General features: G+C 34.1%; 1 protein-coding gene across 3 annotated transcripts in view; it reads left to right on the forward strand.

Moving 5' to 3' along the window:
• The window catches only part of LOC128930370 (large ribosomal subunit protein uL23-like), a 101,282-nt gene that overhangs the window by 3,007 nt on the left and 79,783 nt on the right, over window positions 1-18,492 (forward strand). The window contains exons 2-3 of one of the 3 annotated variants that reach the window (XR_013530602.1): window positions 1-62; window positions 12,071-18,492. The exon at window positions 12,071-18,492 is cut by the window's right edge and continues 30,953 nt beyond it. The gene's annotated coding sequence lies outside the window, so the exon portion shown is untranslated. The other 2 variants (XR_013530601.1, XM_078358612.1) reach the window with 2 other exon arrangements.

Here is an 18,492-nt window from a genome sequence, read left to right on the forward strand (position 1 = left end):
GGAAAAAACTTAAAATGGATATGAAAAGTGAAGAAAGTGATCATAGGAGAAAACCATTTCAGGTAAAAATTAAAAACAGAGCAATTAATATTTAATATTTTAAAGAAAAACCACATTATTTTGATGGTGTTTGTTGTAAGAATTCATTTCATATTCTTTATGAGTCTGGCCGTTGAATTTTTTTGACTGTTTTCATTTGAAAATGTGTAATGTGACCTGCCTCTGTGAAAAATTTCTTGTGGGCAGTTCACATCCCATTGAATATATGTCTGTATATCCATACGCTTAAGATAGGTGCAATATGGTTTACTAGAAAGCTATTTAAGAAAAGAAAAAATTATATTTTCTTATTTGTTGTACCATATAAAAAGAAGTGAAATCAGGAGGAGGGGAATAAGGTCATGCTTTTTAATCTTTTTTACGTGACCTGAAAAGACAATGAAATCAAAATATGCATTCTTATAGTTATGATAAAACGAAACCCAATGCTGCCTTTTATTTCACATTTGCATTTATAAATATATGTTGAAATATTTTTTACTACAATTGAATGTATGATTGTTGATTATTTACTATAGTTTTTAGTAATTATAAGGACAATTTAAGAATAAATAATGGTTAAAAATTATGTAGAACACAGTAGCTATATAAAGTCTATAAAACATATTTTATTTATTTCAAAATATGCAAAATCACTAAGTAATTAGTATGTAGTATTATTTTACACAATAAAGATATAATTAGGAAATGCTAAATGATTATAGATGTAAGTGAAATGATTAATGATTGTACAACTTATAATTTTGTTGCAGTTGAGTTTAGAATCTTTAAAAAAAGTGCATGTGGCTGGCTTTATGTTTACTTGTTCCTGTGTTTGCTTGTTGTCTGGTGGTTTAAAAAAAATTTTCGTTACATTTTATTTTTGCCCAACCTGTTGACCAGATGAGAGTTGTATGTAGCTATGTATTTTAAGTGTATCTATTTCGAACAATAAATTTAAATATGTAGGAAATACATATTCTTATTTAGGAAATACATATTCTTATTTAGGAAAGAAGGCATGTTATGACATGTAATATATCTGGAGTATAGATGTTAGTGTGGAGTATTAGTAATGATGCCATTATTGTGCCATTTATTTTAGTTTTGTATTAACTCATCCAAATATTGTAAATTTTAGCACCATTCCAACTATAGACGTGGATGTATATATTTAAGGCTGATAATAACTTCCTGTGTTCCTCTACCTAGTAAACAAGATCTTACTTATTTTATGAGAAAGTTATAATGTTACCAATTCATTGAAACCACTAACTAAACTACTTTTATAAAAATTAAAATAAGCACAGTCTAATTCATACACAATTCACTTAATAGTTAATTTGGTTTTAATTATAGGCTCATAATACCACATTCATGCCTCACAATTACATAATTCATACATGCACGTATGGATTCTTTTTTTCTTTTAAAACTCATCATGAATTAGGGTAGTTTAATTCCAAAATATTTACCATTGAAACAAAAGCAGCTCATGAAAAATTTTTCAACAGACTAGTTTTTAAATTCTCATGCATATAAATTTGTGCTAAGTTTCAAATATTTATGAAGGCCTTTCATGGAGAATATGCATCCTTAGGATTCAGCATTTAAAACATTTGCACTAAGGGATCAATATTATTTTCATCTCTTAATTGCATCAGATATTTACAACAAATTATATATTAATAGGGAGCCCATGCAAGATGTTGCCCATTGGCATAAACCCGTAGATCCGATCTTGTGGTGAAGTGGACCGCACAAGCTCGCTTCTATGGGTCTGTGTCAGTGTGGTAATCTGACAAAATGCTATACACAATGCCGTTCAATCAGTTCCGTAAGATCCTGTTAAACTCCAGTTGATTATATACTTCTGAAGTAATTATATTTTCCTTTGTTTTTCATGTATATTTTAATCGTCATCTGTCTTACAAGGCAGGCTTCAATTCTCAACAACTTGGAAACGTTTATAGCACAGCCATTCAAGTTTGATTCCATGTGCAGTAAATTGCATAATAAAGTTGAATCTTTATAGCAAGGTTTGGACCACGATCTGAATAGATCCTGTTCAGAAACTTCAGTGCGTACTGTAGTGTTAGTGTACCTCTTCAACTTCAGTAAGAAAATTAAAGACTACCACTGGATTTATATGTTTTTATTGAGCCTATTTTTCATGAAAAAAAGGAGGCTGAATGCAATTGATTTTTAATATTAATTGCTAGTAGAACTATGGCAAGAGAGATATGAAAAGACATTTTATGTGACCTATGCTGAAAAGCCACATGTTTAGGTTAATCCTGTGAGAAACAGTTAAAGTTTACTGGTAAAATGTTAGAATATTATATCTACATCCTTGCCAAGCTCTTAGGTATATGGCTGCCATATTTGGAGGAGCTGACTGAAGATATGATAAGGAGTTTGAAGCAACATTGGAAGCTGTGTGCATCCGGGTTGAGGTAGTAGGTTGTATGGTTTAGAGTTACACCCTGGGAGTTAACTGTACAACCTTCTAGCTTTCCTTGGAGCACACTTGAGCCATCGAGGAATTCTTCATCACTTTAATCTGATTGAGCCAAGTTCTGTGCAAGAAGGTAATGTGTCATGAGTATCTTAGATCACTGACTTGAGCCTTTATTAACATTAAAATGATCATTTCAGCCCTTTTAGATTATTCCATTTGCATCTGCTTATGAACAATGGGAAATGGTATTTCTAATGGGTTGTCACTCCATGTTCAAACATTTTAAGAAAATTGTGGGTAGTGACTTAAACTACATTAATATTAAAGCTTTTTATCATCTATAGATTAAAATTCAGCCCTTAATTTTCAAATTGATCATGGGTCTATTTATATTGACTGCTTAGACACTATAAGAAAAAATGTCTGCTAGAGTTAATAGCTCCCGTAGCACATTATTTGAGTTTTGTTATGACACATCACTTTCTACCTTATGTTATGGCTATTTATGTGCTTGCTTATTTTTTCCATACTAGACTGTAAGCCCCTTGAGGGCAAAGTCCATGCTTTATTTTTCATTGTATCCCCTGCAATGCCTTACTCATCATAAGCACTAAATATTTATTGGATAAATGAATGGAGTGTAAGACCTCACTCTGTGATGAGTTTCTATTGAATATTTGAATGAATTATGGCAATGGTCAAACATCCGAGTTTTATTTATTGCTCCTAAAATTGTTTAAATTTAATTACTGGACTGCTCCACATCAGTAATATATGTGACAATTTTTGACTTTTGAATGTGTCCATTCATCCTAATCAGATAATTTAATATTAAGAAGTACTTACTACCTAGAATTAAAAAAGAGCAAATTCATTTTTACTAATTAGTTCATGATAGTTTATGATCTTAAATTTAGATAATTTATATTTCTGTTGAATTTTAAATACCTGTTTCTAGATGAATTGTTTTTCTTTTAGCATTGATTTTAGCTAAATATTCTAAGTCTTATTTAACAATATAATTTTTTTAAATTAGATTTTCGTGTTTTGTATATTTCCCTCATCTCCTGCCCTTTATTTTTGTACAGCTATGTCTGTTGAATAAATGAGAAGCAACTAAACTAGAAACATGTCAAGGAATTAATAATAAATATGTATATAAAGTATAATTTGGGGATATGAACACATTTTTGTTTAAAGGAAAGGCAACTTATAATATTCTTTATGTTACAAAGTAAATGTGACTCTTTGGAATCTTAGTTTGCTGTCAACTTGAGTAGCACTTAGTGGTATAATTTTTGTAGTGATGCTATCTTACATAGATCATCTTTCAAACACAGGATTAAGTAGTCGTTGATGTTAGAACTTTAAAACTCCAAGTATGAAACATGGAATACATTAAAAAGATGTTTAGGTGCAAATATATATAATGAATCTTAAAATACTGGCTATGTGGTGATGGCCTTTCTAGAATACTCAGGCATCCAAAATATCTTATTACCTAGAATTTGCTAACAATGTAGTGAAGAAGGAACGTCTTCCCCCCAACATGTAGAAAATGTGAGCCTTAGAAAGTGAATACCAGGCCGGGCGCGGTGGCTCAAGCCTGTAATCCCAGCACTTTGGAAGGCCAAGGCGGGTGGATCACGAGGTCAAGAGATCGAGACCATCTTGGTTAACATGGTGAAACTCCGTCTCTACTAAAAATACAAAAAATTAGCTGGGCATGGTGGTGCGTGCCTGTAATCCCAGCTACTCAGGAGGCTGAGGCAGGAGAATTGCCTGAACCCAGGAGGCGGAGATTGTGGTGAGCCAAGATCGCGCCATTGCACTCCAGCCTGGGTAACAAGAGCGAAACTCCGTCTCAAAAAAAAGAAAAAAAGAAAGTGAATACCAATCACTTCAACCAAAGACTATTCCTCTTTGTGAAGGACTAATGAAGAAGCAATGGATAAGAGGCAGTAGACATAACACAAACAAAAAGACATGAAGAGATGAAAAGGAACGTGACCCATAGCAAAGAGAAACACCACTATGTCTAATGATGGCAGTTCAACCCACAGGTGAAAGAAAGGGACAACTAAATGGGTAAACAATTACATCTTTATAAATAGCTTTTTCCTTGAGAACCTAGGATCCCTTTCCTATGTATTTCTATGTATGTGTGTCTCCCCATGCTAGGTGCATTTATTTAGAAGCCAAATCTACTGATGGGTCAAAAAGAATATGATTGCCAATAAATGTCCATTTTCTTACAGTGTAATGGAGTTAAGTGCCTCACAAAGGTCAAGTAAGATATGCAGTTTAAGGATAATCTTATAAAAGTACTATAATGAATTGTTAGAATTACCATCTCTTTTAAATACTATCATCTAAGGTGAAGGAGTATAACTGAAGAATAACTGAAGAATGATGAGGGTGTAGCTATGATTTATTATGTTAGTCATGCAGAAATCATAAGAAGAAATCTGACTGGGCGTGGTGGCTCACACCTATAATTCTAGCACTTTGGGAGGCTGAGGCAGGTGAATCACTGGAGTTCAGGGGTTCAAGACCAGTCTGACCAACATGATGAAACCCCATCTCCACTAAAAATACAAAATTAGCAGGGTGTGGTGGTGCACACCTGTAATCTCAGCTACTTGGGAGGCTAGGATAGGTGAATCACTTGAACTCGGGAGGCGGAGGTTGCAGCGAGCTGAGATCATGCCATTGCACTCCAGCCTGGGTGACCGAGTGAGACTCCATTCTCGAAAACACAAAACAAAACAAAAACAGAAAAATCTGTAAGGTGGAGGATGTAGTTAGTACCAATGAATCAAATATTAAAACTTCTCTGAGAACAATACATGGAAGAGTTGTATGTTTGCCTTGGATTCATAATAAATTTTGCTACTCCAGTTATGAGGGATATGTAACTTGCTACATATTTACAAACAATGGGCAAATGTTAAATACACAAATTGATAGGATTTTTGTTTGGTTTGGTTTGGTTTAAGATGGAGTCTCGCTCTGTCACCCAGGCTGGAGTGCTGTGGTGTGATCTCAGCTCGCTGCAACCTCCACTTCCCTGGTTCATGAAATTCCCCTGCCTCAGCCTTCTGAGCAGCTGGGATTACAGGCACCCGCCACCACGCCTGGATAATTTTTTTGTATTTTTAGTAGAGACGGGGTTTCACTGTGTTGGCCAGGCTGGTCTCGAACTCCTGACCTCAGGCAGTTTGCCTGAGTGCTAGGATTATAGGCATGAGCCACCGTGCCCAGCACAAATTGATAGGATTTTTAAAGAAACCACATATAGGACTGCTGCCAATGTCAATAATTAAAAATAATTAAATTATGTCTAAGAAATCAAAGGGAAAGATTGTTCATATAGAGGGCTTACGTTCAGCTATGGGAAACAACTACCCACACTGAATAATTTCCTTAAGAATTATAAGTGGTCTCAGGTTTAACTGTAGACTGTAGACTGAGGTTTTCACATCTGGTAACAGAGTATGGCAATTCAGGAAATTATTAAATAATCAGTGTATTGTAATTCATTTATCCAATATTCCTTTTGATATTTTGAGGCACAAAGTTGGATGTATCTTTATGTTCATACTGGTTGATTTACCTCAAATGCTTTGTGGGATGAAGCAGGAAGGAGTTTTAGAGTGGGAAGGGAAGGAGAGAGAGGAGGAAGGAAGAAAAGTGAAACCAAGTACAAAGCAATAAATTGAGCCTTAACAGAAAAGTAAAACCAAGTGCAAAGCAATAAATTGAGCCTTACCAGAAAAGTCCGATATTAGTTTATAAGAACTAATGAGAGAAAATAACTGTGAGAGAATCAGATGAATTACTTGGCACTTGGACTGAGTCTTTTTGAAAACAATCCAACAGTCCATGAACTATGTTATTAGAATAAATAAGTGACTTTCTATAAATAATAATTTAGATTCTCTTATTCCCTTTTATCAAATGCTGACTAATGAGCACAGGTGATTCCTCAAGATTACTCAAATGATCTGATCCAGGATTCCTTCATCCTGAGCATTATTTCACACCTGTGGCTAGTTTCTCTGCTACAGAGTAGACAGATAACTTCTGAGGTAACTGATCTTGACTCTACCTATGCTTCACCTCTAAAACCCTTTGAGAATGCTTGTGAAAGATGTACCAGGAGAATACTTTATTCTTGCTTTAATTCCTACTGCTCAAGCAAAACTAGTACCTGTTATTAACATGCCTTTTAACTTGATAATATCATGTTCGTCTACAAATCCTTAACTGATTCTCTAAGATAGAATTGCCCAGCTTTGAATCCTCAAGACCCTTGCCACTTTGATTCCCACGGGGATTTCTCTGACTTCTGTTAGTAGTAATTACAAGTGTCCAAAGGGACTATGACTTGCCTTGGTACCTCTTATAATATACATGCTTTACTTTTTTAACTGTAGATATATTGAATCAGTGCCTTTCATCTTGAGTTGAACTTTAGATCATTTACGGGCAAGGATGAGAACCTCTACACCCTTTACAATAAACTTTGCTTCAGCAGTAAGGTCCTGTGTTACCCAAGATATTTCTAGACTCTCTGGAATATATTATTATGGTATTAGGAGTTGCTAATGGTGTCTAGGTCTGCAGGCCACTCTTGATTAAGCATGTGATATACCATTTGAAATGATTTAGGACACTAGCTAATCACTATAATTTGTAATAATTCTAAGCCCCTTTATGTAAGAAATGCATGTCCCTTTCAAACTCACAGCTCCTACCCTAATGTTTAGCTTATAGGATTGATTCAAGAACTTTTTTGGTGAATGAGCAAATATTTTTTAAACAAAATGAAAACTGTGATAGAATGGAGCAATTCTATATTTAAGTAGACTTCTTCAAACTTTTAAAGTTTAGAATTTGAAAGAAATTAGAAATATCACTTTTTGGGTGAACTCTGTTTGATGATAATTCTTAATCTTTTAAAATTGGCATTGTCTTATGTGTCCCTTAATTTTTAACTGTATTCTGTGCTATGTGAAGGTGTGAATTAAATCATATTTCTCTCCTACATCCAATATCTCTTAAATCCCAATTTTGTTTCTCTTCATCTGAACTCTTAGAGTACTTATTTGACTCCAATCATATTCAGCCTGAATTTCTTGTTAACTTTTTATATGTTCATATGGCATATAAGAAGGTAAATCATAAGCTGGATAATTTGTGTGAATTTTTACACAATAGGCACTTAACGAATAGTGCTTTATTGAAATTAAAAATAAAACTGAGATTTATTAATGGAAAAAAAATTGAGATAAATGGCCCATTTTGCAGATGACCAAACTGACACCCAGTTTCTTTAATGACTCTGTCAGGGTCAAGCTACTAGTTATGGACATAGCCCAGAATTCAATCCAATTCGGAGATCTATCCAAGAAGAAATATTTTAGTATGGTTGTCATTAGATTTTTAGTTAGTACTCAATTTTAATGTGTCATTAAACAAATTTTTAATAAATGAATCAATTGAAATTGGAAAATAGACTTTTGGTTCCAAAAGGCTACAAATAACATAGTAATTTAGCGTCAAGCTCAAATATGATAGACATATAATTAAAATGATTGAAAATAAACTCATCCCTCCAATTATTTTTTTCCAAGTACAATTGCACTCTCATCCTTCTAGGCACAGAGAGCAAGTTATCTACCCCAGTTTCATTCAGGTATTTCTCCTTCTAGAACACTTCTAGGACACTTCTCCAAGGGAGGAGAGTATGGCCTAGCAGTTGGTGGTGTATCTTAAGCAAAAAGAAAAAAAAACACTAGATATTGTTCAATCTGTTAGCAGTGTGTTGCTTAGAAAAATGAACGTTAATGTTAAATGGTAACTGTAACTAAATCTAACTTGAAGGTTCAGTTGTTCATGCGCTTCATGATATACACAAGGTATTATGTAAGGTGTTTTCACAGGGATCATAAACTTAAATAACCTCTGGGTCCAGGTGGTATAAGCCAGACTTTAAGACAAAAGGAAGTAACAAGGACTGTGGTAGACCAAAGAAGACGTATTTACCTTTAAGATATTTCAAAATAGGCCCGGTGCCATGGCTCACGCCTGTAATCCCAGCACTTTTGGAGGCCAAGGTGGGCACATCATCTGAGGTCAGGAGTTTAAGATCAGCCTGACCAAATGGTGAAATCCCATCTCTACCAAAGATACAAAAAAAATAGCCAGGCGTGGTGGTAGGTATCTGTAATCCCAGCTACTCCGGAGGCTAAGGCAGGAGAATTGCTTAAACCAGGAGGCAGAGGTTGCAGTGAGCTAAGATTGCACCACTACACAGCCTGGGCCACAGAGCGAGACTCTGTCTCAAAAGAAAAAAGAAAAAAAAGATATTTCAAAATAACTCTCATTAGTCAATATGAATTTGGATCCCAAGGGGAACCAGTTTTCCCTTTCTGATATGAAAGTATCAGATAATAAAGCAAAATTTCAAAAAACTTGTTATTTTGATAAAGCTAACATCATCTTTTTTAAAGTTCATTTAAAAAACTTCTATGCTGCTGTTGTTATTTCAGATAGATATGTATGGTTCATGACAGTCTACATAGTTTCTTATATTTAACTAATGAAAAATATTCATTGGTCAAGCAATTAGCAACTGTGATATCGTTTTGATGTCATTTTAACAAAAGAAGTATACTAGTAGTGGTAGTAATTGTAATATTGTTAATAAGAGTACATAATTTTAGGTTTGTATTTACATATAAACCTCAATGTACAAAAAATGAAATTCTTGTAATTCTTATGCTCCAGTAATTAGTGCTATAGATGGATAAATATATAACATTGTCAAGTCAGAAAAATCAAAATGTTAAAAAGAATGACCACTAAATTCAAGTATTCTCATCTCTATGTAAATTCTTACATTCAGGCAACTGAGTTCAAAAGTAAAGAAACATTGGTATTGTTAATTATATTTTATTAGGTTATATAATTAAAAGACCAATTATACATCAATATGAAATTAGATCAGATTCCTGTCCATAAATTTTCAATATAATTTAATCCAATGAATCTAAATGTGGAAGAGAAATGACAAAACCACTTATGAAAACACAAAGTTTCTCTAGTAAAACAAAATGTATTGGCAATTTTGTTGTCTGTTGTAGAAGCCTTCTATTTAATATAAATGGGATCAATAGTCAATCAGCTAATACACCCAGATTTTAAAATAAATTAATCTTAAAAATGAATACATACAACCTACATTTTACTTGATTATGTATTCATTTGCCAATAATTTTATGTAAACAGAACTTTTTTTGGTTTAGATTATTGATTACAAATTATAGTCATCCTCCCTTTCAGTAAATCCTATAATGCATCATCTATGATTTCTAATTTTTGGTGTCTTCATGAACATCTTTAAGTTCAAATCCAATGCTAAGAAATCTAAGAGCAGAATTCTACTTTCTCTCATTTTTTCTAAGCTTCTGAAATTGTCTTTCCTATATGTTATTCTATAGCATTATACGTTTTGCTAAGTGACTGAAATTTATTAATTCTTTCTTCAATATTCAACTTGGAGGTATAGAACATTTCTCAATTTTTTACAATTATATTTCAATTTGGTTATGTGATATTTAATTAAAAGATGTAATTTAATATATGCAAAACTGGCATACACTGGTTTGGGAGCAAACATAATGAATTCCAGGGAAGCATATAAATCACTTGGTGGAAGCAGACGTATTCTTGGGTGTTCTAGAAATCTTGATGGTGCTGGAAATGTTCTCTCTGCACTGTCAAAACAGTAGCCACTGGTCACATAAAGCTATTGAGCACTCGGAGTATGTCTAGTGTGACTGAAAAAATGAATTTTACATCTTAGTTAATTTTAGTCCACTCAAATTTAAATAGCTACATGAGATTTGTAGCTAAGGTAGTAGGCTGTGCAGTTCTAGAGAGTAGCTCACTTGCATTTAGTGTTTGCTGCTGTGGCATCTGTTAAAAATATCAGATAATCTGTGAAGTGGCTAATGGTTAAGAATACTACCCTAGTTGAATTAAGATAGACTTAGGAAATGCGGGTTGATTTGGAATGTGTTTGTTTTGCTCTGTTTTGTTTTATTATCTTTTATCTTTGTCTATTTTGTTTCTATTTGAGTCTAAATTTAATTTTGAGGAATTTTTAAAACTTTATTCAAAATACAGAAGCCAATGAGTGAAGCAGTAAACACTACAGAGGTTTATAGCTCTTTCTTTAGCATTCAATACAACAGAAAGTAATGACATTCCTTCTCACATTGGCCAAAAAAAATGTTTTTAATTCAGGATAGTAGATCCATAGGCGCCATAGGCTGAATTTGTTGAGTCTTTAGAACTTTTGCTATGTTTATATTAATAGTTTAAATATATGTGAATGTGCTCGTATTTCTAAGAAAAACCCAGGCTGTTGTAAGATTTTCAAAGAAGTATGTCTTTGAAATAATTTCCTCAAAAAGTTAATGATAACTGCATGAAGTTATTGTCTAACATTTTTTGAGGTGCCTGAATTTAATTTAGTAGTGAACTGTGATAGATTCAAAAGCCTTCATTTATAAATATTATAAATCTATCAGTCCATCTATATTTTAAATTATATAATTTATACGTTATTAAATTTGTAAGAAATTTAGATATTGCACAATATATAATTTATATGTAATTTAATAATATATTCATAATTTAATTACTTAACTAAACCTGGAACAATGTTGACATAAGAAAAAGGGTAGCTTAATTCTTCAGAAGAACAAATTAAATTGGATAGGTAAGATCACTGTCATGTTAAGTTTGAACACTTAACTCTAAAGTACTGGACATATCATAAAAATATAGACTGAAGCCAGGCATGATGGCGTGTGCCTATAATCTCAGCTACTCAAGAGGCAGAGGCAACAGGATTGTTTGCATTCAGGAATTTGAGGGTGTTGTGAGTTGTCATCTTCAACGTGGGTGATGGAGGGAGAGCCCATCTCTAAATAAAATAAAATAGATTGAACCATCTCTCTGTTTTACAATATAAGTACATTTACTTTTTAATAATGAACGAGAGGGTTATTAAAGAGGTGCATTTTGTGTGTTTTATGTAACATAAAAAGATAGTCACCAGTTTCATGTTCAATGAGAGAACTCGCCTCACATGAAAACATTGGGAAAATTAGAAAATCGTACTTTTATATGTTTTTAAAATAAAATATTTGTTCCAATTTATTTTTATGTTTCCCTTTTTAACTACAGTTGATCCTTGAACATCACAGGAATTAGGGGTCCTCACCCCCGAGGTAGTTGAAAATCTGGGTATATCTTTTGACTCCTCAAAAACTTAAATACTAATAGCCTACTGTTGACCAGAAGTCTTACTGATAACGTAAACAGTTTATTAACACATATTTTGTAAGTTATATCTATTATACACCATATTCTTACTATACAGTATTCTTAAGAAGAGGAAATGTTATTAAGAAAATTATACGAGAAAATATTCCACTGCTTATTAAGTAAAAATAGGTAATCATAAAAGCCTTCATCTTAATTGTCTTCAAGTTGACTAAGCCAAGGAGGAGGAGGAAGAGGAGGAACTGGTCTTGTTGCCTCGGGTGGTAGAGGTGAAAGCAGAGGCAGAAGACGCAGGCACACTCGGTGTAAGCTTCACTGAAAAAAATTCACATGTAAGTGAACTTGTACAATTCCAACCTGTATTGTTCAAGAGTCAACTGTAGCATTTTTGTAATCTATCAACTACCAATTCCAAAGACATCAAGTAGGATGGCTTCTACTGTAATAGTATTAGTCTTTTTATAAAAGTGAGAAAACCATGTTCGGGGAGTTATACCTGTGAATTCCTTACAACCACATGAAAGGTAAAACCCAGGGCTCAAGCAGGTGTATCTTATTCCAAGGGATTTGATTTCAACTATTTTTTTTATAATGTCTCCTGTGACAGAGGATTCGAAACTTGAAAGCAGTAGTATCCACAGTAAAAATTTGCAAGTAACAATTTTCTCTGTTTTATTTAAAATGAATGTGCAGCCTCCCTAGTCCAACTAGCTAGCCTTTCCTGTGCTTTCAGAGACCTTTGCTAGACCAGTATTACAATTTGGAGATCCATACAATGAAAGTTGGATGAGCCGTTTTCTGTTTCTGAGTTTTTAAATTATAGAATAGCTGTTTTTTGTTTCTGACGAGTTTTTAAATTATAGAATACTAAACCTAACCTATCTAAAATGCAAATATATTTGCTTCTAACTTAAAAAAATGTGTAATATCACTCAGTCTTTTAACTTGATTATTTCCATTTTAAAAATTCTAAGTATTTCAAATCATAGAGCAATAAACTTTACTTCACAGACTACTTGAGATTAACTGACTAATATTTGAGAAGATCTAAATAACCCAGTTTTTTACATAATATAGGGGCCCAGGGAAGACTCTGTTTTTCCTTTTCCCACTTCTAAGGATTAAAAATAATTTGACCTTAACTTATTGTTTTCCTCCCTGCTCTAGGTTTTAAGACCTTTTAGAACAGTGACCCTCAACCGGGCATGAATGGGAGAGGAGTATGAGGCAGGAGGTGGGTGTGGTTGAGCGAGTCTTAGACTTTACCTCTGCCTGGGCACCCATCTCAGTAAGAATCCATTCTGTGATACAATTTCAGAGGCATAGGAAAGGCCACCCTTCCTTCAGAATAGCTTGGTCTTATACTGCACATTTATCTTAGAGCACAATGATTGACTATCCCTTGTTCTCCAGTAATATAGTGACTGAACGCCACCCTGGAGTCAGGATCTCCTAGTTTATAGAGAGTCTGGATCTACAACAACTATAACAGCTGACCCTTTTCTCAGTGGTTTGTGATCTTTATCTCTAAAATGAGAATTATAACACGAATGTTGCAAGACTTTTGAGAGAATTAAAAGATTATATGCACATAACATTTAGCAACCATGATGGTTAGCAGGTAATAGGAGTTGAATAAAAGGTAATTATTATCATTAGACATATTAAATGATGCAGTGTATTGTTTACTTGCCAGAAGTCCTGCATGCTCAGTGCTACAGAATTTATATAGGCAGAGCCAATCAATGGAAATGTTGGGAGGTGTTTTTTTTATTTTGTTTTGTTTTGTTTTGTTTTCTGACTGTCCTCTTGTCTTCAAAACATCATGGCACTGCTGCTGGATTTGCCGGACTGAATAGGCCACACTCCAGATATTCTTTTCATTGTCAGGTCATGATAAATAATAAGTCTTACCTTTTCCTTCTGAATTTACAATCTCTCTTCATTAGTTTGAAGTTAATTCTTTTCTTTTTTGTATCATGCTTATTTTGCAGACATGAACAATCTTGTCACTACTGTATATATGCAAATAAAGTAAAATGATAAATTGCTTAAGTGTCTCTGTTTTTCTATCTGTAGAATAGGGGTCATAATCCCTTCCTGTCGCACTTTTCCAGACTGTTGAGAAAATAAAAGAGCATCAGTATTCTCATAAATAGAAAATTAAGCCATTTAGACTTATGTACAGGAAGTTTGATAAGTAGACTTCAAGAGAAGAAGTGGCAAAGTATTCTTTAATTGTTGCTATCCTAAGAAAAAGCTGTCTCTCTTGATCTTTTAATACCTCTCTTTGTCTTTCTTTCCCTCTCTGTCTACCTGCATCTGTTCTGTGTGCCTAGATCCTGTTTATATTTTCTCTCCTTAACTTTCTGCATGACTGTTTTCATGTATGCATGTAAATTCTTTTTTCATGTCTAGGCAAGTGCCAAAGTAACATTGTATTTGATACATAAATTAATTTTTAATTAAATTAATGAAGCAGCTAGAGAAATGTAGATTTTAGTTCACATGAAACTGAAGGGTACTAGCTACATCGTAATTAACATATTAATGGTTTGTCAAGCTTGGTCATCATCTTGGTCAGGGGATGCCGTAGGAGCTAGATCAGTCCTGTAATTTCTTTCTGTTTTTTTAAAATAAAGCCAATTATTTCCATATGAGCTAGGTATGCACTCCATACCTGTTTGATAAGATTGATTACATTAGACATTTCTCACAGAAAAATGAGTCTATGTTTCATATTTAATTTTCACTTGGTAGAAATTAAGTTCAGTGTGCCATACTGGTCCAGTGAGAGCACATTCAGTAATTTTATTGTAACCAATTTTCACTTTAGATAGTGGCCAGGAGGTATTTGAACTGGGTTATGAGTTTGTGGGGTTTTAAACATGGTTCTTTTTCCCTTTTCCCTTGGCTGGATAGTGTATTAGTATGTCCAATATGTCATGTTGTTTTTACTGCTTATCTGAAAATCAAATTTGAACATCTTATATTTTTATTTGGCGACTTTATTTAGGTAGCATTTTCCATAATGAAGTGCCTTATTCCTATTTCTCTGTATATTTCCCCTCACATTAAGTAAAAGGAATGGAAGCTAACTAGAATAAAATTTATGTATGAAATATCAGTGGGAAAATACAAAATTAATATAACAATTTATATTAAATTAATAGAAAATCAGAGAAAAGCCTTTCTTCTAAACATTAGATTCATGTAAAATTTGTATTTGACTATATTCATATGATTAAACAAAATGGTTTAGCAAATGTCATTTAATAAACAAAAGCCAGTTTACAACATCATCATAAACGTTAGGAGATTAAAATTTGTTACGGTGTCTAAGCCACATTTCCAGTTGGTTTCTGTGATATTCTTTCTTTTTTTTTTTTTTTTTTGAGGTGAGAGCTTACTGTATCACCGAGGCTGGAGTGCAGTGGCACAGTCTTGGCTCACTGCAACCTCCGTCCCAGGTTCAACCGATTCTCCTGTCTCAGCCTCCGAAGTAGCTGGGATTACAGGCACACGCTGCCACACTCAGCTATGTTTTTTTGTATTTTAGTAGAGACGAGGTTTCCCCATGTTGCCCTGGCTGGTCTCAAACTCCTGAGCTCAGCCAATCCACCCTCCTCGGCCTCCCAAAGTGTTAGGATTACAGGTGTGAGCCACCGCATCCAGCCTTCTGTGATATTCTCAGTGGCCTTTGTATTAATTACTACAGAGTATTTTTTGGTGCAAGTTCTGGAGAGAACGTTTTCTAAGAAATTAACATCCTGATTAAAGGAATTTCACTCTTCAGTTAATAGAAAGCATCATTTGTTTCTCACATGATCTGTTGCTATTAGCTCCTTTAAAATCTTTGCTAGCTTTTTAAACATCAGTTGCTATAAAAAGATAAATCTTATGCACGTTACTTGTGCTGTGTGTTTGCCCCAGATTTAAGTAAATGTTTTACATGGCACCTAGAGATCTGTGATAACAGCGCCCTGGCTGTGTTCCCGCACGTCACAATCTAACCCCTTCCTCTATCCCTATCTCTTCCTTCCTGACCATCCTAACCATCCCCAGCTCAGTGGCTTTCTTCATTTCCTGTTTTGCTCATATCCTCACCAGAGCCAAGCTCTCCAGCCAGGTCTTCTCCCTACATTCATCGGCTCCCCCCCCACCACCAGTTCCCTCCTATTTTTGCAGCCTGAGCAGAGAATAACAAACCCAGAAGCTTTCATAGTGTCACCCAAAGTCACACTATGCACACATGTGCTTGACCACATATTCACACATAATGAATTTTTTAATTGAATTAGGGAATTGTTATGTAAATTTGGCACCATTTCTCTCATTTTATATGGATGGACATAAGCACTTAAAGATTAAGAGGTTACCATCAAAGTTGCATGCTCACAACTCAAGGCAGGAACCCAAGTGCTGCCATCAAATCAAGTTTTTGAGACTTAAGTTCTTCCTCTGTAATATAGGATCATATGGTCCCAGCATTAAACTAGAGCTTAAAATACCTACTGAACTGCTTATAGTGGGATTTCAGAAAATGTTTCTTCCCTGCAGTTTTCACTAAAGTGAAGATGATATGTGAGAGACAATTTGTGAGACCTAATTCTGGTTGAGGCTAAGAATTCCATTCGTTTCCCAGTCACTGACAAGTTCATTTAACTCTTTTTGCGCTTGGACATATTTATTTTTTACACAAGAATGTTCTGTGATTATATGATTCTATCATATTTTCAGTTTAAAATTTGACCTAATAATTAGCATATAGCAAGTCAAGAATCTTCAGATAATGAATATATGAGAAAATGGTGGTATCCAGTGCTTTATTAAAATAATACAAAATACATTATTTTCCAGTTGTTTCATGACACATTTGAGAGTGACATAGGTACTTTATTGTTTCTATCGATATTTTAAAGTAAATTCTAGGACATTTTTAAGTAATTGGATTTTTTAAAATTATCCCACATATCTAAGTTACATTTTTTACACTGTTGCAGCACAGTACTTCCCTTTGATCCTCATTTGCGCCTCTGGCTTTCTTTAGTCTTCTTAAGCAATTCCCCCCCGCCCCTCTCTCTGTCTCTCTCTGTCTCTGTCTCTCTCTGTCTCTCGCTCTCTCTCTCTCTCTCTCTCTCTCTCTCTCTCTCTCTGTCTCTCTCTCGACTGCTCTAGTCACAGAATAGTATGTATTCTGTAAAGGTTTTATAACTTGCCTACCTACACCAATAAAGTTTAAATTCCTCTGCAGAAGAGTAAGGAACTTAAAATCTGCTTCCACTGCACCAACATGAAATCATATCAGGCTGTCCCTTCATCTCCTGAGTCCACCATTTCCCAGCCCCTACCAGTACAGCATTACTTTATATTTCACTCACAATGTGGTTCCATGCACCAGTGTAGCACATGAGCAGTGGTGTGTAGTGGAAGGCAAGAAGGTTCATTAGGTGTAGGCTTTGAAATGAGGCAAAGAGATCCCAAATGTAGCTCTATCATTCTGTGGCTACGGGGCTGTCTCTGTCCCTATAAGACTCATTATTTTACCTATAAGTAAGATAATAACACAACATAGAGCTCCCATTAGGATTAAATGATATAACATATTTTAAATTATGGTATAAATTGTTCGGTACAGGGAAGGCAGTAAGTGTTATCGTGATACAATAAAGATGTACAGGAAAGTTTTTGCTTCTTTTGATTATTCTGTCTAAAAAGTTTTGAATTATTTTCATTTCTGGCAAAATTGTATAATCTTTAAAATCTGCTAACCTTTATATTCACATTAAAATGTTATTAATAATAATCATGTTGCATGCCACTCTCTTACTTCTTAATTGACATTGTATCTTTTCTTATTCTAACTTTTCTCCAGATTGACACTAAGAAATAGTCATAGGTAATTAGGATGAAAAAGAATTTGTCAGTCATTTAGTCCAATTTTCTCATCTAATAATTTATAAAACTGAAATTCACACTCATCAAACTCATTGATAACTAACATATTTTTGTGAGATGGTTTGTATAGTATCTGCCCTCAGAGTAGTCTGTCAGTTTGCAAAAAGTAGCAAACTGTGTCTGTCTGATTGGCTTAGTATCAACAATGATTGATATACGGTGAATTCTCAGTGGTAGATATTTCTGGAAAAAAAAATGTTGTGGAACTACTTGTGAGCAGACTTCTGAATGGTTGGCCAGTGCTCTTTGTGCTATACCACGTTTCTTTTCACTCAAACTTCATCTTATTTTGTAGATTCACTTATTTAAAAAAGCTTTTTATGCATCCTGGAGTAGCCCTCATAAAACTGATCTTTCTAAGATCCAGGGATGCTCCTGGTTGTATAATGTGATCATGTGTGTTTGGAATTCTAATGATGCATACCCCTAGAGACAGACCAAGGAGAAAAACTAAAGCTGAAGCAGTAATTTATTTATTTCTTCATTTATTTACTTTTTCCTGGCTAAGAAGATCTACACATGTGGATCTTCTATCCTCGGCATCAAATTCAGTGGTCCTTTCTTGTGTCTCACAATTAATTGCTTCAACCTTAATTTCACAGCAGTGCCAATTTTGTGTTAACCTTGGCTGTCTGCAGACTACTTTCATTCTTGTTGCTTTATTTCTACTC

The sequence above is a fragment of the Callithrix jacchus genome, chromosome 21 (genome assembly GCF_049354715.1).
Source record: "Callithrix jacchus isolate 240 chromosome 21, calJac240_pri, whole genome shotgun sequence".
NCBI lineage: Eukaryota > Metazoa > Chordata > Mammalia > Primates > Cebidae > Callithrix > Callithrix jacchus.